The sequence below is a fragment of the Camelus bactrianus genome, chromosome 9, assembly GCF_048773025.1.
Source record: "Camelus bactrianus isolate YW-2024 breed Bactrian camel chromosome 9, ASM4877302v1, whole genome shotgun sequence".
NCBI lineage: Eukaryota > Metazoa > Chordata > Mammalia > Artiodactyla > Camelidae > Camelus > Camelus bactrianus.
In genome coordinates, this window is record NC_133547.1 from 16,832,230 (window position 1) to 16,857,802 (window position 25,573).

The window sequence follows — 25,573 nt, forward strand, 5'->3', positions numbered from 1 at the left end:
CATCCCCAGCTGCAGCAGCCTTCCTGGGGCCCAAGACAGAGGGCCAGTGGGCCAGTGGGCACCCAGAGCCCAGCCCCCTGAGAGCTGCCCAGGTCATGGGTCTGCCCATTTCTTGTCCACTGTAGTCCACACTGGGAGGTGACCTGGGCTCCTGTTTCTCCAGGGCTCTGCTCTGCCCTCCCACCCAGGAAGCGGCTGTGGTGGGGAGGGGGCGGGCGGTGTCTCACTGTCAAGGGCTCCACTGGGATGGCCCTGGGGTTAGCTGGAGACAGGCAGTGGGGTCATGTGGGTTGGGGTCCCCCAGGCTGCCTGGGCCACGGACATCAGGGGAAAGACCAGAGGTGACCTGGACTTCCTTAACCACAAGAAAATGACTCAGCTAAATTGAGGAAGATTTCCGTTTCGGTAGACTACTTTTTCCACTATGGTAAGAGTTTTTTACCCACAAGCTCCAGAGGAGCTGGTACCCCAGAGAAGGGTTCGGGGAGTTTCGGTTTGAATAGTCGATGCTGATTCTTAATCATTATTTTGAAAAGGCAGCTCTTGGTTTTCCAGCAGGTGGCTGGGTCCTGGGGAGTGAAGCCAGGTGTGCGTGTGTATATGTGTGTGTGCGCGCACAAGTGCACACGTGTGCCTTGAGGACACTGGGGCCCAAGAAACGGAGATTTAATCAGGTATGTTTCCCTTCGCCCGGTGGCAAGCCTTGCCCAGATCTGCAGAAATGACCCCGATTCTGCGGCCCTCTGAGCCTGTTGACCTGAACGAGTCTAAACGGCTACATGGATTGAGGGCTCAGTCTGTGTCAGGCAGCAGGCTGAGCACATACCCACGCTACCTCAAAGCCCACTCCAGATTTTAGCTGAGACTCCTAGAGGGAAAAACACAGCCAGATGCAAACCCAGGCAGCCTAACGCCACCATAGACACTGATCACTGCCCCTACCTGCGCTTTCTCTGGCTCCTGGCATCTCCTGACACTGTCCTAGCTCATCTGCTCTAGAAGCTGGCAGCTCTGAGCCCAGCAAGGGCTGAGGACTTCTCTGCAAGGGCCTTGCTCAAAAGCCAGCCCATCAGTGATCAGAAGCTGGGCCTTGCCCTGGATGCTGAGATGTCAAGTCAGGGCATCTCCAATGCAGCCTTGGCTCCCAGAGACCAGCCCAACACTGAGCCCGGGAAGGCGGAGCCTGGCAGATGGGGTCTTCCAACAGCGAAGGGCCCGGCCCTGTCCCTGCAACTTGCAGCCTAACAAAGGTGATGAGGGCAAGTCTTAGTCCAGATGCTTGATGAAGAAGAAGGCCAGTTGCTCTGGGGTCCTCCCACTTCTGGTTCAGCCCAGGGGCTTTCTGGAGGTGGGTACCAGCAGGCTCTAGCCTGGATGGCAGCACTGAGCACAGTAACAGCCCAGTTTGGAAGACACTCCTCCCCACCCCCAGTAGAGGCCTCTGAGTCAGCTTCCACTCTGGCAAGATCCACGGCGGTGAGAGGGTCCCTGTTTCTCACTCCCACTTCCAGGGCAGACCCCACTGAGGGGGATGACAGGGTGCAGGGTCCTTCCCACATCATTGCTGGCTGGACCTCCGTTCTGCTAGGTGCCACTCGACATCTTGCTTCCCCCCTTGACTCCTGCTCCGAGCCAGGGTCTGTTTCCCAACCTGGAGCGGGGCGGGAGTTCACAGTTGCCCAGTGGAGGAGTCTTGCCCTCCGCTTACTCCAGGGATTTCAGGGGACAGAGTTGGGCCTGGCCAGTGTGGCTTTGCGGCCAGGGTGAGGGTTCTGCCTGGGGCCAGGACACGTGTCCTGGCTCTGTAGCTCCCCGCGGTCCAGCCCGCTGGCCAGCCTCCCGGGGGAGGAGCAGGGGCTGTAGAGGCTGGGGGAGGAGGCGAGGCTAGTGGCCCCCTCGGGTGCTGGCAGTTCCAGGACAAAGGGCAAGATGTTCTGGCCAGAGCAAGGAAGCAGGGCAGGGAGCAGCAAGAAGATGAGAGTGGGGCGGAGTGACTGAGGGGCCTGAGCCCCAGCTCTCGGCTCGGCCCCTCCCCTGGGTACCCTCTCTGGGAGACAGAAATGAGAGCAGTAGAGAGAAGAGGGAGCCGAAGATGGGGAAGGGGCCAAAACAGGGCAAGGCCAAAGCAGATAAAGGAAGAGGAACGGAGCGAGACAGCATCAGAGGAGCAGATTGGGGAGCACCCCAACCCAGCAGGTCCCAGCTATTCTTAAAGAGGCTTTGCCCCTGCCAGAGCCCAGGAGTCCGGCAGGAGCCTTGGAGGTGGGGTTCCCTCTCTGTTCCCTGCCCACACAGAGGCCCCCCCACCTTCCCCACCCCAGGGCTCATGCTGTATGGCCCTCTGTGAGTGTGTCATCTGTGTGCTGTTCCTATCGTGTGTGTTTGTGTGTGTCTGTGTGCGTGTATGGTGTGTGCCATGTGTCTGAAGTCCTCTGCGTCTAGGACCCTCAACTGCCCAGAGTCGTGGAACCCCATGAGGCAGCCTCCTCCAGGGACCCAGAAGTCCCTCCCGCCCTACGGGGGAGCAGAAGTGGCAGCTCCTTCTCCTTGGATCGCCCCCACTCAAGTAGTCGTTGGGCTCCCAGGAACCACCCAGTTCTGGGTGGAGGGGACCTGACTGACCAGAGGCCTCTGACCCACTCATGTGCAGGGTCAGCTCCAGGCCTCTGCAGGGAACAGGGACTCAAAGGCTCCCAGAGAGGGCCACAGAATGTTGCATACAAAGTTCAGTGCATGTGTGTGCACGCACGCACGTACCTGCATGTACAAGCATTCACATTTGTTCCCTGGTTGGTGAGCTCTAGCCTGTCAGCCTCACCTACCTGCCCATTATCCCCTCACCCAGAACCTCCAATGACTCCCAGGAGACCTGGGTACCAAGCTCTCTGCCTGTCACCACCTGGCCCGGCCTAGCCCTTCCTTGTTCTCACTAATTCTTCCTTTAATTCCTCGCTGCCGCCAGGCCGGCTTCCTCACTGGCCCCCTTCTTCATTCACATTTTCTCTGCAGAAGTTTAGCAGCTTTGTGTACGTGCAGCTACTGTGCGTTTGTGGCATCTTCTCTACATGGTCTGAATCGGGTGTGAGAATGTGCAGATTGGGAAAGAAACGCAATTTGCACTGGTTTGAGCAGAGGAGACATTTATCAGCTCTTGTGATGGAAGAGTCCAGGACGGTACCAACTTCAGGCACAGCTGGATCTCAGCTGTGCTAATCCGTGTCCCTCTCCCAGCTCTGCTTCCCTTTGTGCTCATCCACCTTCCGGCAGGCTCCCAGCAGGACGTCCTCTAGGCTTACATTCCCCTGCTTTGCCACCTAGGGAAAAGAAAATGATTTTCTCCAGTATTTCCAGGAGAAGCCTCAGGGCTGACGCCCATTGGCCAGGCCCAGGGCACGTGATCCACTTCCGGAGGCCCAGGCTGGGGCAGCTCTGCCTGAACCACATGGTCTGAGAGAGAGAGGAGGCTGGTTCCCCAAAGAAGCACCAGGGCTGCCCTAGAGGAAGGAGGTAGACAGACGCTGGGCAGCCCGGAACACAGGGCCCCAGATGGCTCTGTCCGCGAGTGGGTATCTGAGGCAGGGTGGGACACGCAGTGTTCCTGTCCTAAGTCTCAAGTCAAGCCAGAACGGGATCTAGAATCCTGCAGCTGGCAGGCCTGGGATTTCTGTGCCGTTTCTTACCATACACATGGGGTAGCTGAGGCCTGGAGAGTCACGGGACTGGCCCAGGGTCACACACGTCAGGGCAGAGCTGGAGTTAGAACACGAGACTTTTGACAGCTGATCCTGACTTGTCTACATAGGGGTGTTCATGCAACTTAAGCCGCATGTTGCCTGCCTGCAAGAGTCTGACTTATTGGCCTGGGGTACCCAACCCAGGCCGACCGGTCAGTCTTGGGAGGCAGGTCCCACACATCAGTGTCCACAAGAATCGTATCGAGCCCTTGCTCCAGCCACAGAAGTTCAGTGCTGACGGACTCACAGCTGGGCTGGAGGCTCCCAGCTTAGCAAGCCCCAGCGGTGCTAACGCAGGGACTGAGGAGGGAGGCCGAGACACTTCATCGGCAGATCGTAGTCCAAGAAGGGGCACCCACCTCAAAGGCCGGAGGCATCGGGAGAAGGGTGCAGAGAGAATAGTTGTTGGGGCTGGAATAGGGAGTAGGCCGACCCCCGGTGGGGGTCAGAGGGGCCCAAACATCCAGACCACTGACTGCTGCGCCAGCTCGGCAGAGAGGAGGGGGAGGGAGACCTGGACCACGAGGCCAAAAGAGGTCAAGGGGCGGAGAGGCCATGAGGGGCCCAGCGGGCTCCAGCAGGCTGAGGACGCTTGGCCAGAAAGGCCTGTTTACTCAGAGGCCCACGAGGTCAAGGCCCAGGCCCTGGGTTAATTATTAACGGCCACCTGGCTCGTACGGCCCGGTGTGGTGTAGGCCGGAGACTGGAGCCCAGGCACCACCCCCTGCTGCCACTCTGCCCTGGGGTGCTCCCTTCCCCTCGGCTTCAGAAGACATGGCCTCTACAGCCCCCAGTGACTCTGACACCCTCCTCCCCGACTCCTGCCAGGGTGAAGCCTGTTTCTCTGGCCAGGGACAGATTTGGTGGCAGTATCTGTGGGGGACAGGCACCCTGGGCCTGAGCTCACCCGAGGACTGGAGTTTCTCTGAGGACCCCTCATCAAAGGGACTGTTGCTTGTGTTGACCCTGCATAGGCTCAGCTGAGTTCCCGGGCATCGGCTGAGTCCCCACCGTCCCAAAGGAGCCAAGACAGGTGGCTCCCTGTGCCCTGGGGAGAGCATCTTCCCTCTCCAGGGAGCAGGCGCTGACAGAAGGGCTGTAACCGAATTAGCAGCCTTTGGGCCGCAAATCCCCGCTTTGTCCTACAGATTAGGCCCTGACACTGTGGTTGGAGAAGGGAGAATCCACCTCTCCGGATTCAGCCAGGCCTCCCAGGGCCCCGCCCCCTCAGCCTCCTGGCCCAGAGCCGCCTAGCCCCCATCCTGACCCCAGACGCAGGTCTCACCAGGGGGACTTGGGTGACGGGGAAGGAGGCTCGACCCACCCCGTGCCTCTCTTGGAAGGTGACAGCAGCACCTGGAGGGGACCTTGTTGAAGCCCAGGGACTGACTCAGCAGGTCCGCACATCCCAGGACTCTGCATTTCTCAGGAGCCCCCAGTGGGGCCAAAGCTCCTGAGAGAGGCAACGCTTCAGGCGGGTCCCCCACGGTGGAGCTGTCCTGGGGCTTCTCACTCACTCTTAGACTGACACCATCAGCCTCAAAGATTTTTGTTTTTATGTTGAGGCTTTGGTGGATGCGGCTCGTGGAGGGATAAAGTGGGCAGCGGAACCAGATGTCCTGACCCAGCCCAGTGAGGGACCTGGGACAGCCAGTGCCTGGGGGTCCTGGAGGGTCCCCTTCACTCGCACTGTGCCATCCTCCCCTTCAGGCTATCGAGGGGGCATCTAGGCCCAGAGCCCCCCACCTGTGTGGCCCCCATGCACAGAGAACTGGGAAGGGTTCTAGGGCACATCCTCCACACCCACTCAGGGGCAAAGTCTTTCCTGCCTCTGGAAACCCAGCCCAGGCAGGCGCGCAGCCTTGGGCCCCATGGAGCTCTGCACAGCCCAGACCCTTCAGCGGCCACTTCAGGGTACAATTGTTCCCTTTTCAAGACACCACTTTCCCAACCAGGAAATCCTGAACGAAGGCTGCCCGTCCCTCCCTGAGTCAACACTTGCCGAGAAGGAGGGCGGGGGAAAAGGAAAACAGGCCACGGGACACGGCCTGAGCCACACCAGCCCCGGGAGCGCAGACCACACACACACACACACACACACACACACACACACATTCACATTCACAGACACAGATCTGCACACAGGTGCACACAGACCCACATCACATGCTCACAGTCACACGTGCACTTGAAGACACCCTACTTCCAGTCTCACACACACCCACACTCAGACACGGATACACACACACATGCACACAGATACAGAAGCCCCCATGCGTCATCACAGTTCACATGTGCGCATGCACAAGCACTTGGTCACAATTACACATGGACACACGCACACACCCCAGGCTCCCACACATACACACAGACGCAGACACACCCACACACTCTGCTCTCTTACCCGTGGCCTTCCCATTGTTTGGTGCCCTCCCTTTAAGACACCAGCCTCAGGGCACCCAGGAGACCAGTCCCGGCACCCCAGGAAGTTTGAGACCAGGACTGAGTACTCGAACTTCACACAGTGTTCTGTCTTTGGGGCCAGATACTGCCCAGAATGTACTGGCACCACTGGGGAAATGGGGACTGGCACCCCTCAGCCAGGATTGGGCTGGAGCTAGAGGTGCCCACTGCCCACCTGTGGGAGGGGACCTCCATCAGATGCAAATGACGCACCCATCAGACCAGAAGCAGATACCCATTTCCTGCAGGTCTGCCTGGCTACACAGACCCTGGGACAGAGCTGTGTCCGGCCCACAGTGGGCACTCAATGCGGAGGGGCTGGACGGCCAACAACAGCCTGGTGAGGGTGGAGGAGCTCTCTGTCCTCTGGGCTGGCTTCCAGGGAGGCCCCTGCCACCCTGCAACCTGCCTCACTCCACAGTGCTGAGATCCAGGCTCAGGCGAGCCAGCCTGCCTAAGGCTCCTGTCTCCGGGGCGGCGGGCGGGCAGCCCTGGGACGTGCCCACACACAGCTCCCCCGCGGCCGCACGCCAAGCCAACGCCAGAGCCAGGCCAAGAGCAGGAGTCTCGGGGCCTGCCCACCGCCCACGTCCCGCCCAGCCTTCTGCGCCTGCTCCAGCAGGAGACCCAGCCCTTGAATCCCCAGCAGGACTCAAACTCCTATCCACACACCAGCCTCCTAGGACACCTGAGGACAGGCGTCTTGCCCGCCGGTTCCCATTCTCAGCAGCACCCGGGGATCTTTGCAAATGTCAATCTGATCACATTCCCGGCCTGGCCTCCCAAAGATTCTCCACTCCCTTGTATCTGCTGCCCTCCCCACAGAGCCCTGTAAGGTCCCATGTGGCCTGGCCACCGCCCTGCCCCCGTGCTCCTCATCTGCCCCTCTCTTGGGGCTGTCCCTCAAGCTTGCTCCTGCCCCAGGACTTTGCACTGTGGTTCCCTCTAGGTCTGTGCTTGACTGGCCCTTTCCCTTGTTCAGGTTTGCATTCTGCTGCCCCCATCCCAAGGAGGCCCTCCTGAAGCAGCCCCCAGTCACTGCCCAGTTACATCACCCTGCTATGCGGTACTCCCAGTCCTCGTGCTCTTAAAAATGGCCCTGTTCTTGGCCTCACTTACTTGTCCATCATCTGTCTTCCCTGCTGGATGGGTGCCAGTTCCAAGAAGCCAGGACCATGTCTGTATTATTTGAAACCTGAAGGGGACCTGTCAGGCAGGTAGTTGGTGGGAGGTACACCGATGTTTGTTGAATGAATGAATGATCGAGGCAGGACAATGCTGAACCCAAATGCATGAGCCTGAAATAGGAGGGGCCATGAGTCAGGTGTAGGGGCAGGCCTATGACGGGCATCAGGTCCTCCTGGGGGCCTCTTGGTTCACTCACACCACACAGGCAGGCCTAGCAGAATGGGTCAAGGCTAGGACCAAGATTAGGACCCACACCCTTGCTCCTGATGGGATTAGACTCTATCCTGGCTGCTCCCAGCCCAGTACAGAGAGGAACCCCTTATATCCACTCCCCTGGGTTTACTGTGGCCATGCACTCTGACAGCTCCTGCTCCCAGAACCTTTATCTAGAACACCCTGCTGCCTGAAATTTGTCGTCTGCCTGCCTGGACAACCCTGCTCCACCAGCAAGGTACCGCCAGAACCCCACTCTCAGCTCTGAAGACCTCTCCCCAACACACACAGTCACCCTGCCCTCCTCTGCCAGGTGGCACTTTTAGCCTGGGAGAGATGAGTGCCTGTTAAAACTTTCTAGGCACTTCCAGTCTTCTCTTCACCATCTCGGGCAGCTCGAGGGTTGATGAGAGGCCTGGGCAGATTTCAGAAAGATGGGGGTTGGGCAAGAGGTCAACAGGATAGGTCAGCGGACAAAGGATCAATCAGGTCTAGAAAGCCCAGCAATGGGAAGGGGTCACTCTGAACCCAGGAGATCAGGACTGAGTTAACTGGTTAGCTGGTTGGTTAGCTCCCTTGTTTGTTTGCTTTCTCCATTTATGGTGCACACACCATGTTTGAGTGGGAGGGTCCCCAGGGGGTGCCTGACCAGGCTGGTCTCAGAGCGGGGAGAGCCTGGTTCTCACCCTGGACCAGGGATCGGCCAACCCCAGGCCGCAGCCTGAGTCAGGCTTGCTGCTGGTTTTTGTACAGCCTATGAGCAAATGATGTTTTACACTTTTTTAATGGTTAGGAAAAAAAAAAAAAGAAGAATCGTATTTCGTGACACATGAAAATGATATGAAATCTATAAATAAAGTTTTATTGAAACACAGATATGCCCCTTCATTTATGCCCTGTCTGTGGCTGCTCTCGCCCTGCAGTCACAGCAGAGTGATTGTTGCCGCCACCAAATGGCCCACGAAGTCTAAAAAATGTACCACCTCGGCCCTTTAAAGAAAAGGTTTGCTGCTCGCCGCCCTGGACTCTCCACCCACTGTCTGACTGGCTGTGGGCAAATCTTCTCTGCCCCCAGCTCTGTCCTCCTCTCTGTAAAGTGACATGAACAGTGCTTCTCTCAGAGAAGAGCGGTGATGAGGACCCCAGGGTTTACACTCTGTCACTGGGTGACATGGCTGCCCCTACTCACTCTTCCTTTAGTTTTTTTGTATCTAAAGAATTGAGTGCTTACAAATTCTGTGCCAGGCACAAGGCTGGCTTGACACCCAGACCTCCTTCACAGGACACACACCCAGGATGCATGGAGACCATTTAGCTGGGGGAATACAGATGAGGGTCCAGGAACCCGGCCTGGAGTGCAGAGAAGACTCCAGCAGGGAGTGATCCCCAGGCAAAGTCTTAAAATATAAGTAAAAATTTGCTGGGGAATAAGGAGCAGGGAAAAGCATTGTGGGTGGAAGGAATAGCTTTAGTGAAGGTGCAGAGGTTGAGACAGGGGCTGGCCTAGAACTGGCAGATGTGGCATGGAGTTAGCTAATGAAGGGCTTTGGGCAATCAGAGGTCACCTCTCAATGCCAGCCGCACGTCACCCCCACCTGGGTTTGGCTTCAGGCTGGCTACAGAGCCCACCGAAGGTGGATGTCAGGATTTGGCAGGGTGAAGTGGGGCATGGAGGGCGGGGGAGGGGGCATCCTTTGGACCCCACTCCTGGGGTCCTGCCCACAGCCAGCAGAGGAGGAGGAGCCAGCTAGTGGGCAAGGCCTGGGGGCTCAGCCCAGCAGGATGGGGGCTGCAAGGGCTGGGGCCGCCCGGTCCTGCCCCTGGCCTGGGGCAGCCGCTGGAGTCCAGGGACCAGGCAGGCTGCCACAGGAGGGGAGCTGGCAACAAAGGCCTATTCTTTCAGGGCTTGAAAAAGTCTTAAAACCCATCCAACTTTCCTTCATTAGATGCTCCAGGATGTTTCCTCTTCAGAGGCTCCTCAAGATACCCGGCAGATAAACGCCTGATTCTTGCAGTCTTCTTAATTATGGCCCCGAGACCTCGGTGTAAACAATCAGTTGAGTGTTTGTTTTACTGCCTCCCTTCCGTACTAATGGGAGCACAAGCCAGGTGCCGAGGAGTGGAACCTGGTGACCCAGGGCTCTTGAGTTCCCTACTCTGTCTCCCTATGGGGCCATCCCCAGGGAGGGAGGTGGCCAGGTCCATCGTGCAGTGTGGCCACCGTCTTTGGGTCCTGGAGCCACAGCCTCCTGACCACGTGGCGTCAGCCTGCTCACCTGTACATGACAATCACGGTCATGGACAGTGAAGGAGATGCCTGGTGTGCATGTGCTCAGGAAATGTTGCACAGAAGCTTTGGGGGCGTGGCACTGTCCTGAACTTGACCCCTGCCCAGCCCCTGGGAGGCAGCATCAGAATCCTCAGCGCCATCCCAGGTCAGCACTGGGTGAGCAAGGAAGTGGTTGCAAATTCAGCCTCTCAGCAGCTCTGCCCGCATTCACCCCCCCGCCCCACCCAGGCCCGGGGTACTCTTGAGATGCCCATGACCTCACGTCCCCAGTGGATCAAGGTGGTCACAGGTGGCAACTTGAGGACTGCCCTGCGTACCCTTCCTGGCAGCCTGTCACACACGCCTTGAGCCTTCCGCATGACCATCCCCCACATTCACGTGAGGCACCCCTCAAAGGGTCCCTCACCCTGGGCCCCTGAGGGTGAACTCAGAGACTCCACTGGACACAATCCAGCTTCATTTGCAGGAAGAGGCTCTGCTCATCATGCAGGATGCTGTTGGGCGGAGGTGATGTGCCCCAAACACGCTCACCCAGAGAGACCCGCACACACCCCCCCTCACCAAGGGATGCTCACACAGGGCCATTCCCCACACCAGGCCAGGCTCCCTGCTACCTCAGCCTCCAGGAGGCTGCAGCTCTGCCCCTGGTGGGGCCACATGTGTGCATGCGTGCACGTGTGTGTGCGTGTGCCTGGGTGTGAGTGCATGTGTGGGTGCACCGTGGGCCGGTGTGGTGCTGCCCATGAGTGCCTGTGTCTATTGTGAGTGTGCCTGGGAGGAAGCAGGAAGAAGGGGAGGGCAAGAAACCCTCTGGGTCCCCTGTCTGCGGCAGGAAGGGGAGACAGTGACTGCGCAAGGTCGCTCCAGCAGGGTCCAGCCAACTTGGCCTCTAGCCACGCTCACACCAGAAGCCCCAAGGAGCTGGGGAAGCCTCTAGCTGGAGTGCTGCAGGAAGGACCACAGTTCACACATCAGTGGGCTCGCCATCCCCCCAGAGGCGCAGAGGCCCCCTCTCCCTCTTCTTGTGGATGTCCCTTGGTCTGGGGCAACCCACCTCCCACTGGGCCTCCAGCTGAGACCAGCAAGCCATTTTGAGCCCTGATGAGAAGAGGAAGTTTCTGTAGCCCCAAAACAGAAACAGGAAGCTAGGAGGGGGTATATGGATAGGGAACGGGAAGGGGGACACAGGCACCCGGCAGACGCACCCAGAGCGCCCCAGCCTTCTTGGGCTGGGCCCGGCAGCCATGTCCGGGTATCTCTGCCTGACCCCGAAGCCACTGGGCCCATCCGCCGAGCTACACACACCCAAAGGGCAGGCTCTCTCAGGGTTTCTCAGATGCTGGCTAATTGCCCACCTAGGTGTGTTCAATTGTCCAAGCGTATCTGGTTCTGACTGAGAGGACTCTGTGGGTCTGCTCGAATCTTCCCATCCACCCAAGCACCTGTGTCCGGCCATACCACTTCTCCCCGACCCCTGCGTGTGGCCATGTGGGACTCTCCACGGGGTTGGCCTGAGTCTCTCCAACCCGCCGTGTCTGTGTGACCACCTGACCACTCCCCTGACCTAGCTCGCGGACGAGCCAGCTGTCTCCTTGGCCGTGAATCTGGTGACTCCCAGCCCCAGCTCTGTTTTCCCAGCTGCCCTGCAGGACATGGCAAGTCCCCAGCCCCACCTTCACTTGGTAACTAGACACAGGACTGTCCTGGCCCCCTCAGAAGAGGCAGGAAGTCAGGGCTCTGTCCTACACACACCACTGCCTCATACCATGTCCTGATGCCTTAGCCTGCCCTCTGCTATGTGGGTGGGAGATGTTATGTCTGAGGACACTGTGCCCTGATCAGAGGGACGACAGCGTGCAGAATCATGTGCCATCCTCCAGGACTGGGGAGCGTCTGGCTCACACAGGGCTCAGGCTGGGGTGGGGAGTGTGGAAGATGGGAGGGTGGCAGTCACTTGAAGAACGTGGCCTGCTGTTCCAACCAGGGTTTGGAAGCTCCTGCAGAAAGACTCTGGGGTGAGTGGGTGGAGGCTGGAGCCAAGGGGCCAGAAAGGCAGATGTCACCAATTTCAGTTCTGCCCCAGCTGGCCTGAGGCAGCTTGGGACTTCCCAGAGTGGAAGGACAGGCTGGGGTGCCAGGCCACTTGGAAGCAGAGGACCCCTTCCCCACCCCAGCTGGGTGCTGTCTGCTGGGGAGGCAGCAGAAGTTCTGGGGAGCCGAGGTGGGCTGGGTGTGCCTCCCTGGGGTCCCCACTCTCTCCCTGAACAACCAGAGCAGGTCCCTCCAGTACCTCGTGCTAGTGAGCCCCAGCCCAAGATCATGGCAACAAAAGAAATTCTTGGCCGTCTGATCCCCACAAATAAAAGCTTTAAGGGCATAGCTGCCCCAGAGGCATCTGAGAAAGATTTCCAAGATGGGAGTGAGGGATGCCAAGTGGATATCGCTCCCCATGCCGAAGAACGAGGCAGAAACCACAAGAACCCCCCAACAAACAGCTCCATCTTCTTAGCTCCTTGTGCTCATCCCTCAAAGAGGGAAAGCGGGGAGCAGGTGGGGCAAGCGGGTGGGTGCAGCCCCCTTCCTCGGCCTCGGCCCTCCCCTCGCAACCCGGCCGGGCGGGCGGTCAGCACCGGAGCCAGCAGGGAAATGGGCCCCCGGGCGGGGAGCACATCTGACTGGACCATGTTCTTGGGAGATCAGTTGTGAAACTTGCTTCAAACCCCCAAACCACAAAAACGGCCAATTTTCCCAGCCCTGTTCTCACGTTTCTCAGATCAGCCGAGGAGGAGTCGTCAGTATTTCCATCCGAGAGATGCTAGGCCAGCTAGCAGTCCCCCTGGGGGACGAGGAAACGGTGCACAAGAGACTTGGGTGCTGTGGACCCCCCTCCCGCCTTCCCCAAAGCGAGGCATTTCCGCCAACGCGGCTGGGGACGTGGGGTCCGGGGAAGGGCGAGGACTGGGCCTGACGAAGGAAACTGGAAATTCGGATAGAAGGACCCAGAAGCTGCAGGCTGCCCTGGAAGGAGAATTCAAGAGCTCCCTTCTTGGGCAGGGGAAGGGGTGTTTGGCTGGCGGAGGATCAGATGGTGGGTAACTAGGGAGATGCCCTTTGATTTGAAAGCAGGTCGCAGCGGCGTCCCCTGGTGTCGTCCCTGCATGACAGGGGTGCAGCACACATGGTTCTAGTTCTCTCTTGTGCAAGGCTAGTGACAGCAAAGAAGCAAGCTCTCACCAGACAAGGACTGATACGGGGAGCCTCAGAGGTGAGCAGAACCCTGAGGAGGGCTCGCTGCCTTTCTGAGCAGGGTCGCTGTAGTGGGGAAGTCACCTTGGAGAGAAAGAAGCTGTCTGTAGGTGCTTTGGATGACAAGCTGCCTTGAAGCCTCAAGGCCCCATCCTCTGCACCCCACTTCTGGCTTCCACCCCTGCCCCTGGATGAAGTCAGGTGAGGCCGCCCCGAGCTTCTGGGCTCTGCCTGCTGCCCTCCTGCCATCTGCCCTCACCAAACTCGCCCTCTCCATGACCTGCCACCCCTCACCCTGATCTGCCACCATGGCTGCCTGTTTCCAGCTGGAACCTCCTTGAGCCTGGGACAGAAACTCTAACCGGATTAACTTCAGCAGTGATTCCAAGAGCAAAATGCTGCTGAGAAAAATACCAAGCTTTAGCTTCGTGTGTGCTGATCCAGCCCTTTTCCCGAAATGTAACTTTTCTTTAAAATGCCATGTAAGAGGTTAACCAGTGCTCTGCCCTGGTGTTAACCTCCGTGTGAGTTCATACTGGCCGTGGTGCTACGCGTTGGGCCTGAAAGCTACCTGTTGTAAGAACTAATACTTTGAGACCCGCTATCAGGGCCCAGAGAACCCAGCCTGGGGAGCCTGTGACCTGGGTTCCCTGAAGCCAAGGCCAGGGCAACAGAATCCAGGAGGCCCCCACAAACAGGGGATCCCACTTGAGGGGCAGAACTGAGGGCACCCATGAACCAGGTCACTGGGGTGCCCACCAACTGATGAGAAGCAATAAGCCTATAGGGGACAGTGGGGACATGTGTGTGTCTCGGTCTCTCTGGGTCTCTGTGTACTTAGGTTTGCAGGCCCATGTCTGTGAGTCTGAGTGTCTCTCTGTGCAGGAGTTCCAGTGCATTGCTGTGGGTGTGGCTGCGTTTCCGTGTGTGTACCTGGGAGTGTCCGTGTCTCTGGGTGTGTTTATACATCTGTTCACTTTGTCTAGCGTGCCGGGTCCCGGGCCAGCTACTGGTTGGGTGGGGAGGGCGTGATCCCTGCCTCACCATACCCACTGTGAGGAGGGGTGGGCAGTACACACGCGTAGCCCAGTGGCCTGAAAAAGCGTAGCCTGGTGGTAACAGGGAAACCCATGCCGTGAAGGCAGAGCACAGGGGGCCAGAGCCCCTGAGACAGGGCACTGATGGGGACCCTTGATGCTCTGAGGATGGGACATGAAAGCTGAGTGAGCTGGGACTGTGGGAGTCAGCCAGGTGGGTGAGAGAGGAAAGTTCTCCAGGCACAGGGAACAGCATGTGCAAAAGCTGGGGCATGGAGGAGGGGTAAGGAGGCCAGGGTGGCAGAAGCAAAGAAAGCTGAGTGGCGGTGGGAGGTGAGGGCAGGGAGCAGGACAGCAGCTGGACATAAAAACCTGAGGGCCACATTGCAATGGTGGGCTGGTCCTCAGCACGCGGGAGGCCTTGGTTAGGAGAGGGGCCACCCCACTTGCTAAGAGGAGAATGGGCTGAGACATGGCCTGAGGTGCCGTCCAGAGAGGAGGGTGGAGGGATGAGGTAAAAAGCTTGGCGATAGGAGAGGTGTGCAAGGGTCCAGGAGGCTCCAAGTGTATGTGTGTGTGTGCACGTATGCATGTGTGCACATGCCCTCCAGGGGCTGGGGCCTGGCCCTTGGTCCTCTCCCTCTCCCCCTCCAACCTTGTGCCCACGTCCCCCACCGCCTCACCGCGGACATGACAGTGACGGTAAGAAGGGGGTCGGTGTTGCAATTGCATTTCCTCTCGAACCCAGGGCCACCAGAGATTAGCTGAGAGCCCCGTGTGCGCCAGGCGATAATACCCCCACTCCCCCGTTTCCTAATCTCTGATTCATTTCCAACTGATAACAGGACGAGGGCCCGTGGGCGACTAGGAAAGGCCCCAGCAGGTCCTGCCAAGGCTTCGGCCAGCCGAGCTGCCTGCAGGGGTTCTGGACAGCAGAGCCTCAGGAAGATCAGGGGGGAGGGTGAGCTGGGAGGGAAAGGGAGAGGGCCGGGGAGGAGAGGGAGAGGCAGAGAGAAGCAGGCAGACAGAGAGATAGAGACACAGGCAGACGTGGAGGAGCCAGGTCAGGTAGGGTGATGGGACAGAGAGATAAGGGGAGAGAAACACAGAGGGCAAGAGAGACAGGCTGACAGATGAATAAATATAGAAAGAGAGGGGCTGGGAGTCCTTGGGGGTGGAAGGACTTACGAAACAGAGAGAAAAATAGAAGAGACAGAGAGAGACAGAGAGAGACAGAGAAGAGGTGACCTCAGGTCAGGAGGGACGGGGAGAGTGAAAAAGGAGGGCACAGGGAGAGGCCAAGAGTGTGGGGGGTGGGCTGACCTGGCCGTCCCCGGGCACTGCCCACGTGGCCCACACACCCTGGGTCAGAGCCGGGACTGGTCTTGCGGACCCAACCCCTGCCGGGCACAGGCCCCAACTGGGAGCAGGGAGTCGGGAGCCACAGCTCCAGACCCCCCCGCCACCGCACACCCACCCCTGCTGGCCTCAGGGCCTCTGGAGGGGCACCGGGCTGAGGGCTGCATCACTGTGGGGCTGATGGAGCCATGCTCTCCCCACCACGGGGCCCAACAGAATGGGGCCTCAGCCAGGGCAAAAAGGACAGAATAGTGCCCCAGCAGCGTGCTTTTCCTGCCTCCTGCTAGACCAGCACAGGTGCCTTGCAGAGGTCCCTGTAATTTCATTTTTAGAGCACTAGTGTGATTTGTTATGACCGTCTAATTCTTTATCCCATCACTAGACCTCAGGCTCTAAAAGGGGTACCAAGTCTGTTTGGTTCACTATTCTATCTTTAGTTTATTTGTATCCTGCTGAGATCTGGGGGGGTTGGAGTGAAGCTGGACAGTCAGGTGGGATGGGAGGGACTCAACTTAGAAGGAGGTCGGCAGGGACCCAGGGGAGCAGTAGGCCAGCAGCCCTTTGTGCTGGGGCTGGAGTGAGGGGCTGGTCTCCTCTCTGCTCCCAGGCCCAGCTCTCCTCTGGGATCAGAGGCTGGGCTCATGCTTTGTCATGCTTCGAGGAGGGAAGGTGGGTTCCAGGAGCCGTGGAGGCCGGGTCCCCTCCCTCCACCCTGGCCCCGACTCCAGGCTCCTCCCTAATAAGAGACACAAGGGCACAGACAGCCACCCACTTCAGCGGCACCAGGAGCTGGGCCAGCTCGCACAGGCTGCTGGGCTCAGGTCTTTGGGGAGGAAGGGGGTTCCACAGAGCAGCCCAGCCATGGGCTGAGGGCTCCCCAGAGGGGACGGGGAAGCAGGCCTCTGGGGAGGCCCTTCCTCGGTGCCTGGGAACTGCGTGAGCAGGTGCTGGATGGGCAGCGTCTGGAGATCATGAGAGGTGAGGAGCAAGTCTCCATGCCCTGGTGACCTCATTCTGAGGGCAGAGCCGAGCACTGGGAGACCCCCAGTCAGGGGCCCCTGGCCCTGTGGGCACTTCAGTAAGTCCCTGCATCCCAGGGCCCCCAGCCCTGGCCCATGGAAGACAGCAGCAGGCTGCCTAGCCGTGGTCCCCGGCCCAGACCCGCTCAGGAAGGCTCACTCGCCCCCTTCCTGGGGCAGGGCAGCCGCCCCTCTGATTTGCCATGCCCGCCCCGATGCCCTGACACGGCGACCACAGGAAGCGCTGCCCCAGCTCAGCACTTCCCTTTTCTGAAATCTGCCCCCAGCAGCCCGGTGGCCAGGGAAGGCAGACTTCCCGCTGCCCCCACCCGGAGCTCGTCCCACCGGTCACAAGTGGTTTGCTCCTGAGCTTCCCTGGGCAGAGGTGACCTTCTTGCCTCAACCACAGATCAGTTATTTATCAGAAAAGGAAAGATGGCACCAGAGATATGTCCTCACCCCCGCCTCCCAGTAGGGCCTGGCCTGCTCCAACGACGCACGCCTGCTCCCCACATCACACAGGCGCGTGTGGCTGGCGCGTGCAGGCGGCACTCGGGAGGGAGCCGAGTAGAAGGCCTTGTGGCAGTCAGGGCAGACGGTGAGGCATCGTGGCTCACAGGCCCAGGTGAGGCTTGGTGTGCGAGCTGGGAGCACTCGGAGCATCTGGGGTCCCTTCGGTCTGATGAGACGCACTCTTCCTCCAGATACACTCTCAGCCTAGGGCAGGACTCCTCGGACCCCCTGCCTGGGAATAGCCTGGGTCAGGGTCTCAGGCTGCTCCTCTGTCCCTCCCTCCCATCACAAACACAGGGCTCAGCCCCTGGGATTCAGGACCCAGTCCTGATAGAGGAAAGAAGCGGCTATCGCGATTCCTCAAGAGTGGCGCTGTTATGGGAGGGAGTCTAGCTCAAGTGGTAGAGTGTGTGCTTAGCAGGCATGAGGTCCTGGGTTCAATCCCCAGTACCCTCATTTAAAAAATAATAAAATACTTAAATCTAGTTACCGCCCTCAACCCCACCCCTAAAAAAAGACGAAAAAAAAAAAAACCCACAACAGTGGCACTGTTGACATTTTGGGCTGGAGAGTCGATTCTGTGTTGTTGGGGGCTGTTCTGTGCATGGTGGAATATTTAGCACCGTCCCTGGCCTCTATCCACAAAACGCCAGTAACATCCCTCCACCCTCACTCCCTGGCCCACCACTAGTCACAACAATCAAAAATGTCTCCAGACATTGCCAAGTATCCCCTGGGAGGACTAAATTGTCCCAGGTTGAGAACCAGTGATCTAGGTACATCAGAAGACCCTGGCTTCCATGGCTTGAAAGTCCCAGGTCTCCACTGGCCTGTTTTGCAGTTTTGTGCTAGAAGGTCATGGACGAAAGAGACCATAACTGGTCAGAGTTCCTGGGAGTTAAAGGATGTGCCTGCCCTCTGGGGTTGTGGGCATCACTGTGTCACAGAACCTGGAGCCAGAAAGGGAAGCCCTGGGACGGGAAAAAGGATGTTGAAGCTGGAAAGTTTCATTCAGGGGAAGGTCAAGGAGGTGTGCTTGTCAGGTATGAATCGAGTCACCTGGAGGCACTCAGGGTCATAAACCGGAAAGACTGGGAAGAACTACAGAATCAGGCAGGACACAGGGACAGGATATGTGTCTTGGACTCTGAGATGGTGAGCTGACATCCTCATGTAAAGCCCAGGGCTGAAAGGGCTTCCCAATACAAAGGCTTGGAAAGCTGAGCCAAGAAATAAAGCTTTCTATCCTCCTGGGACAATGGGTGAGAAAAAGAAGTCACCTTTAAGAAGCCAAAACTCTAGTGGGGTGGGTATAGCTCAGTGGTAGAGCGTGTGCTTAGAATGCACAAGGTCCTGGGTTCAATCCCCAGTCCCTCCATTAAACAAACAAACAAACACCTAACTATCTCCCCACCCCACCCAAAAAAGAAGCCAAAACTCTAGCCAGAGCCAAAAATGGAACAGGATTCACATTTATGCAATCCAGGGATTCTAGAGCTCTAAATCTAGAAATTAATGTAAAAATGATAAAGGACCATGAGAGAAACTTACTTCTATTCACTTTGTATGGACATTTCTACCCAGGATGATTACCACAGAGGAAAAAAAAAATCCCTGGTGAAGATGAGCTCACGATAAAAAGAAATTATAAATGACCCCAAAAAGCAAACCACTGCATCAGCAGGAGATCTTAGATGCAGGGTTACTAGAACAATTTGATAAAGACTACATAGTAAATATATTTAAAGGTATTAAGGAGATAAAAGAGAGTGTGGAAGACATGATAATATGACAAAAATATTACCTAAAAATAAAGAACAGATAGACTTCAAAGGAAATCAAATAGTCATCACAGTATAAAATAAAAGCTCAGTGGATGGATCATACAGCAAATGAGTTATGGTGGGAAACTGGAAGACACATCTGAACAAATATCTTAAAACTTAGCACAGAGACATAAAAACAAGGAAAAATAAAAAGGCTAAGACTCTTGGAGGATAAAATGAGATGGTCCAAGAAGGTCCAACATGCATATAACAGGAATTCCAGAAGGTGAAAACAGGAAGAATTCAAGAGCTAATGGTTGAGAAATTTCCAGAATTAAGGAATGAGTCCTATTGAAGATGCACACCGTGTCCTAAGGAGGATAAATAAGAACCAAGTCACATCATAGTTAAACTACAGAACATTAAGCACAAAAAGACAATCTTAAACGTCCCAGGAAGAAACAAGGAATTACCACAAAGGAATGAAAATGAGACTGACAACAGACATCTCATTGGTAGCAGTGGACACCAGAAGACTGGAGAATCGTATATTCCAGGTGCCCAGGGAAATAATTCTCCACCAAGAATCCCATACTCCACTACACTAGAGTGAAATAAGCATTCAGGGTGCAAAAAGTGGGCTTGAGGCAGCATCTGTGGTAAGAAGACAGCGTTTGTTAGATCAAGAATAGGACTGAGGGTCTTCAAAGCAAGTCATGACTGGTGGGGCAGAGTGGGGCAGTGGGCCAATCTTGCCTTCTGGAGAACGGCTTCACTTTGAATTGACACTTTGGACGGAAAAGTGGTAAAAGCCAAGGTCAGAAATTGAAATTTTTCTTTGCACTCACTCTTCCCACTGGTACACCCTTTCCCCTTATAGTCATTGCGTTGGCTCCTTCTTGTCATTCAAGTCTTGGCTTAAATATCATCTCGCAGAGAGACCACCTCTGACTCCCTTGATTAAACCCCCACAGCCACTCCCATCTCCCTCGTCACTCTGATTCATGTCCTGCATGGCCTTTCTCAAAAGCTGAAATTACTTCATTTCTTTCTTTGTTTATAGTTGATGGTTCTCTCTTCACAGAATGACAGCTCCCCAGAGGCAGGGTTGAGCCTGTCTTGCTCACCACTGTGTTCCCAGGGCTTGGCACAACACACAGCGCACAGTAGGTCCTCAAGGGATGCTTGGGTGGTGGGAAGTGACCTTCAAAACCCAGAAGGCTCTGGGGGTGGACAACACCAGCCCCTGACTCCAGCCTCAGGCTGCCCCGATGACTTCCTACCCCACAGGGCTCACTCGGCCTCACACTCCCAGCTGCTCCCTGGCCCAGGCCTTGGAGGCTGGACCTCACTCACCTCACAATTGGACCCTGGGCCCAAATCACCCCAAGTTCAAGTCCTGGCATTGCCAGTTATTAGCTGTTGGGACCCTGAATAGACCTCTGGGTCTTGGCTTCCTCATCTGTTAACAGGGTCTGCTTGGCAGGGGTCCTGGGAAGATTCATAGAAATAACAAGCAGATGGCTTCAGCATGGTTTGGTTCCTGATGGGCACCCCGGGAAGTGTAGGCCTTTGAGTCAGCCTCAAGGGGTCCAGCTGGAAGGCCAGCCGGCAGCGTTTCCCAGAGGCTGGGCGCAGGGTTCCCGGTAGCCGTTGGTGGGTGACTAAGGCCCTTCCTGCCCGGGAGGATCCACCCCCACACCAGGGAAGAATGGCCGGCGGGCACCCGCGTGGCACTGGAGACCACTTCCTATTTTTATCCTACCCTGGCTGTGAACATGACTCCTGCCCGAACAGGCCCCTCTGCATCCTCCACCAGGGCCTGAGCCTGGGGCTGGGAGACGGTGGCCCGCTGCTGACCAGGATGAGAGCTGGAGTCCAACCAGACCCAGGCCAGGGATGTGGGCTTCCTGAGAGAAGGCACCCCTCACCCTCAGCACCCCTGAGGACTGTACCCTACCCCAGGCTCTCTAGTGGGCTGCTGGCAGTGAAGGCTTGTGGGCACTGACTGGGGCAGACAGTGGTAACCCTCGGGGGACAGTGATGTCAGGGGGCAGTGACTGCCCAGGAGGGCTGAGGCTGCCCCAGGGAACACTGCAGGAGCCGGAGCCCAGTGCTGGCTCCTTTTGCAACCCTGTCGCCGCCATTCTGGGCCCCGGCCAGGGAAGGGTGGCAGCCTTGACACTTGTGGTGAATCCCACTGCCCACCAAGCCTGAATTCTGGGAGGAGCCCCACCAGGACTGGCAAAAACCCACTCCTCCCAGGAGCCCCCCTCACACGGGCCCCACTCACCCTCAGCACCCCACCCCCTCCACTCCACAAACGGCCCAGGAGCGCCTTGGGCACTTTACGGCAGAAGAATCCTGCTCCAGTGGTGGAATGTCAGGCCGACGCAGTGGGTCAGAGGTGTCTGAGGCCCTGCCTGCTCCTCACGATGGGACCTCTGCTCCGACCAGTTCAGGGTCACGGAACCGAGGCTGGCCTGGCCCCGGGATCTGGGGAAGGAAGGCCTTGTGCCCTGTAGTGGATGGTGGGTCTTGGCCCAGGCCATGAGTGACCCCTGTGGGCCAAGCCCCTTGTTCTGGGCGCAAGATGTAGGGACGCCTCCATCAGAACACCTGTGTTCCAAGCCAGGAGGGCAGCAGGATGGGGGCCCAGCAGGCCAGGCTGGCTCAGCTCTGAAGTGGTGGGTGGAGAATCAAAGACCAGGGCTTCTTGCGCCCACACATACCCCAGGAGGGTGGAAGGAGGCATTTGGTCTGGAAGCGGTCCCAAGGAGGTGACAGATCCCACCCTGAGGATGCAGGGCGTGCAGGGACACCCCTCCCACCTCAGGCCTCAGCATCCAACCCCTCCACCCTAGAGCGCACCCAAAGCCCCTCACAAGTCCCTGCCCCGCAGGATGTGCCCCTGGAAGCCCTGGCTTCCCCTCTGAATTTCTCCCATCAGGCATTCGGCCGAGGACACCCAGCTCTCCCCTGAGCTCTGGCTTCTGCCAAGTGGAGGCTGAGGAACCTCTGGGGTGGGGGAAGGGCTGTGTGGCCCCAGGGCTCCTGCAGGGTGACTTGTCTGGCCCTGTGAGTCTGTGCGCGTGGTGGGGCTGGACGTGTGGCAAGCGGGGGCAGGGTCGAAGCATGGTCTGCGTGTGTCTATGGGCTGTGTCGCTGTGTGGGGTGTGGTGTCCGGGCTGTATCAGGTATGAGAGGGCCTGTGTGTGGTGTGTGGGGGCCTGTGTGTGGTGTGTGGGAGGTCCATGTGTGTGTTGTGGGGGTATGGGTGTGTTGTGGGGGTCTGTGTGTTTTATGTGGGGGTCTGTGTGTATTGTAGGGGTCTGGGTGTGTTGTGGGGGTCTATGTGTTTTGTGTTGGGGTCTGTGTGTAGGGGGCTGTGTGTGTGTAGTGGGGAGTCTGTGTGTGGTGTGTGCATGTGTCAGAGTGAGGCTGACCAGTTGGGTGTAGACACTCCACAGAGTGCAGGAGGAGCCCCAGGAGTGATGGCTAGAATTAGGAAGAACCTGGGTTCTCTGGTGAGGCCACCTCCTGGGGGTGCAGCACAGGATGGGCACGCCTCAGGGACCAGGGTTCTGGCACTCTCTGAACCCACATGTCTCCCTCCCTCCAGATGTTGCCCAAAGCCCCAGGGGCCTCGCAAGCCTGGGGGAGTTTCCCCTCTCTGGCCCAGACCCACACAGCCCACGTGCCAACCAGAGACTGGTGGGGTTTTGTCTGCTCCCACAGCAGGACTTCCTACTTGTGGCCTGCGATTCCCAGCCTGGGGTTCAAGTCCAGCTCCATCCCCTGGGTTGGGTAACCAGATGCCAGGCTTAGCCCAAGGCTGGCAGAGACAGGTCACCCAGCACATGTCACTAGTGCCTCTGATCCCCCCGCTACCTCCTCCAGTCCAGGACCCCATGGCTGGGTTGAGGCAGGCACTTCCCACCTGACTGGTCCAGGCCCCCAGCCGAGAGGAAACTGGGGGGCAGAGTGGCCAATGCACGTGTGGGAACTGGACCTCAGATGCTATAGTGGGGCCTCCTGGACACCCCATCCCGGCCCTGCCTGCTGACCTCAGGGCTTGCTGCCCACACACCTGCCCAGCCTGGGCCTGCACACCCCGTCTTCAGCCCCAGGCCTGGCCTGGCCCGGCCTTCCTGGCACCTGAGAATGCCCCAGGGAGGCAACCCTGGAGCCAGACCCACCTGAGCCCACTTCCTGGCTGCTCCTCCTACCTGCCTCTCTGAGCCTGTTTCCTGGTCCCTGCCCACCTTAAACAGCCCTCAGCTGCATCTCCCATCTTCGGGGGCAGCCCCTAGTCATCCTCTGTTCCTCTCCCCACTTTCTTTCCTCCTCACTCTCCCCTTCTCTCCTTCTTCTCCTGGGGGCAGTCTCATTGCTAGACTTTCTGAGCCATTGCCCCTCCCACTATAGCAGACCCAGACAGACCCAGGTCAGAGGGCTGCTGGGCCCCGTGGCCCTCAGGACACACATATGGGGGAGGGGTTTACCTCTTAGAATCAGGAGCCAGTGTGGAGGCACTCCAGGTGCAAAGAAAGGTAAGGAGGTAAGGGTCAAATGGTGAGTGACTGGCAGGTTCCGTGGTCCCAGCCAGACCCTCTGGGGGCAGTCTTGGGATAGTGGTGTCCACCTGGGAGCCCAGGACTCCCCAAATTGCATTCCAGGGTGGCTCAGAGGATAGGACTCCCAGGGTCCAGAGGAGATTTTGCTGGGACAATGGGGCAAATAGCCCCCAGGCTGGAGCAGGCCAAGCGGGTAGGACAGGGTGGCCAGAGTTGTGACTCTTGAGCCAAAGGGGACAGGACCCAGGTAGCACGACAGGGGCCTCTGACAGCCTCTTCCTCGATCTCAGCTCTGGGCTGGGGGGACAGCTGCAGGGAGGTGACCTGCTGGGTGGAGAAGTCAGGTCCCTCCATCCCCTGGAGGTCTGCAAGCAGTGCCCTGGCCATGGGGCCAACGTGGGCTGCAAGCCATCCCTGGCTGCACCCCTCCTGTCCCGGGGCCCTTCTCAGCCAGGACCGTGCTGAAGGGAGGGGTTCTGAGCCCTGGCTGCAGGGCCTGGTGCATGCAGTTTGCAGGGGGCAGGGAGGCGGGCGTCTTAGAAGGCCTCAGACAGGAGATCGGAAGCCCAGGGCCCTTCCCTGATGGCTGGACCTCCAAGGTCCCTTAGCCCCAAAAGAGCCACAGATCCGTCATTCACAGCCCGCGGCTGGTCGGCGGCGTATGCAGCTCCAGGGCCCAGCCCCTTGCCCTGCCCGGCAGGGCCCCCTCACAGAGCCAGCCCCGCCCTGCCCCAGGCCCGCAGCTGACTGCAACCCTGAGTGTGGACTGAAGGGAAGAGGCTGGGCCATGGAGACTGATGGCCTCACACTCCCTCCCCTCACAGCCTGGGCTGGAGCCAGGGGTCACCCCTCATCCACCCCAGAGACCAGGGCAAGGATTGGTGGAAAGGCCGAGAGGTTCAGGGGTCACAGTGCATGGCTGGGTCAGAGGTCAAAGATTTGCTGACAGCAGCCTTGGAGGTATTGATCGGGTGGGGGAGGTGACAGAACCCTGTCCCCTGCCAAGGGCTGTGGGCATGGATGGGTTGGTCAGCAAACTGGACTCAGCAGAGCAGACTCTTTGGGATGAGGGGCCGGGGGCTACAGAGCCCCCATCATGGCACCAGGTCCCTCGACAGGCAGGGGACCAATTGTCATACCACAAGTGACTTCAGTTATCGTCCTTGGGCTGATGGTCCAGCATGCCTGGGCCTGTGTGGCCAGGGGACAACAGGGACCTAGTGGCGGCGAGCTCCAGCCCCCGAAGCCCTCACAGGTCTGAGATGACAGGCTTGGCAGGGCTCAGAACTGAGGAGTCAATAAAGCCAACGTCCTCTCCTAGAGAATGGCAGGCTGAGGGCCGCTGGCTTCCTGGCGGAGGGGGCACAGCTTCAATGAACCTCAAAGGCCTCCCCCAGGCTCACCTGCTCACCCCAGAGTCAGGCAGCCCCCCAGGTCCTAGCCCCAGCTGGCTTCTACAGGACGCAGGCACAGTTCCAGCTCCCTCCCACCCCAGGAAGATGTAGCGCGTCCACCCCACTCGCATCCCCAGCCTCTGCCCAGAGCCCTTCCAGAGGCGGCCAGACACTCCAGCTGCCCATAAATCCTCCCGCACATACACATACACCCACCAGTCCAGGCTGGGATGAGGCTGGCCTGGAGGGAGGAGCCGCCATGACCGAGAGGATGGAGAAGGGACACCTTCCCCAATCGAACTCACCCCAAACAGGTTGGACCCAAACATATTTCTCCATCCATCCTTGAGGCTGCCTGGGGAGGGAGAGGAAAGAGTGTGTGTGCCTGTGTATTCATATGTGTGTACATCCATGTGCTTGTTGGTATGTGTGTGCATGTTATTTGTGTGTTTATGTGTGCTGGGCACATGTGTGAACATGTGATTGTGGGCACGTGTGAACTGTGTGATTATGCGCACATGTGGGAGCTCTGTGTGCGTGCGTGTGCCCGTGTGCGTGTACTCACATGTGTTTGGCTCAGGCTCGAGGCTGGGCTGGCCCCTTTCCAGGCGCTGACTGCAGAGACACTCCAGCTGTCCCTTGGAATGGCTTGATCCGGGCTTAGCCAGAAACCTTTACCGGTCCCTATGGCCCTGGCCCTGGCCCTGGCCCTGGCAGCTGTCCTGGAGCTGAGGGCTTCTGATCAGCCCCCGCCAAACTGGCAGCATGGCCAGA

At 58.2% G+C, this 25,573-nt stretch overlaps 1 long non-coding RNA gene and 1 other non-coding gene across 2 annotated transcripts; one reads left to right on the top strand and one right to left on the bottom strand.

The window, feature by feature from the left end:
- Positions 1–2,954: 2,954 nt before the first annotated feature.
- LOC123615366 (uncharacterized) lies at positions 2,955–25,573 on the bottom strand. The gene is made up of 3 exons (XR_006722941.2): positions 25,365–25,573; positions 25,105–25,154; positions 2,955–3,314 (listed from the first exon to the last, which is right to left on the bottom strand). It is a non-coding gene; the product is annotated as an uncharacterized LOC123615366 (long non-coding RNA).
- Positions 18,368–18,440, top strand: TRNAS-AGA (transfer RNA serine (anticodon AGA)). The gene has a single exon. It is a non-coding gene; the product is annotated as a tRNA-Ser (tRNA).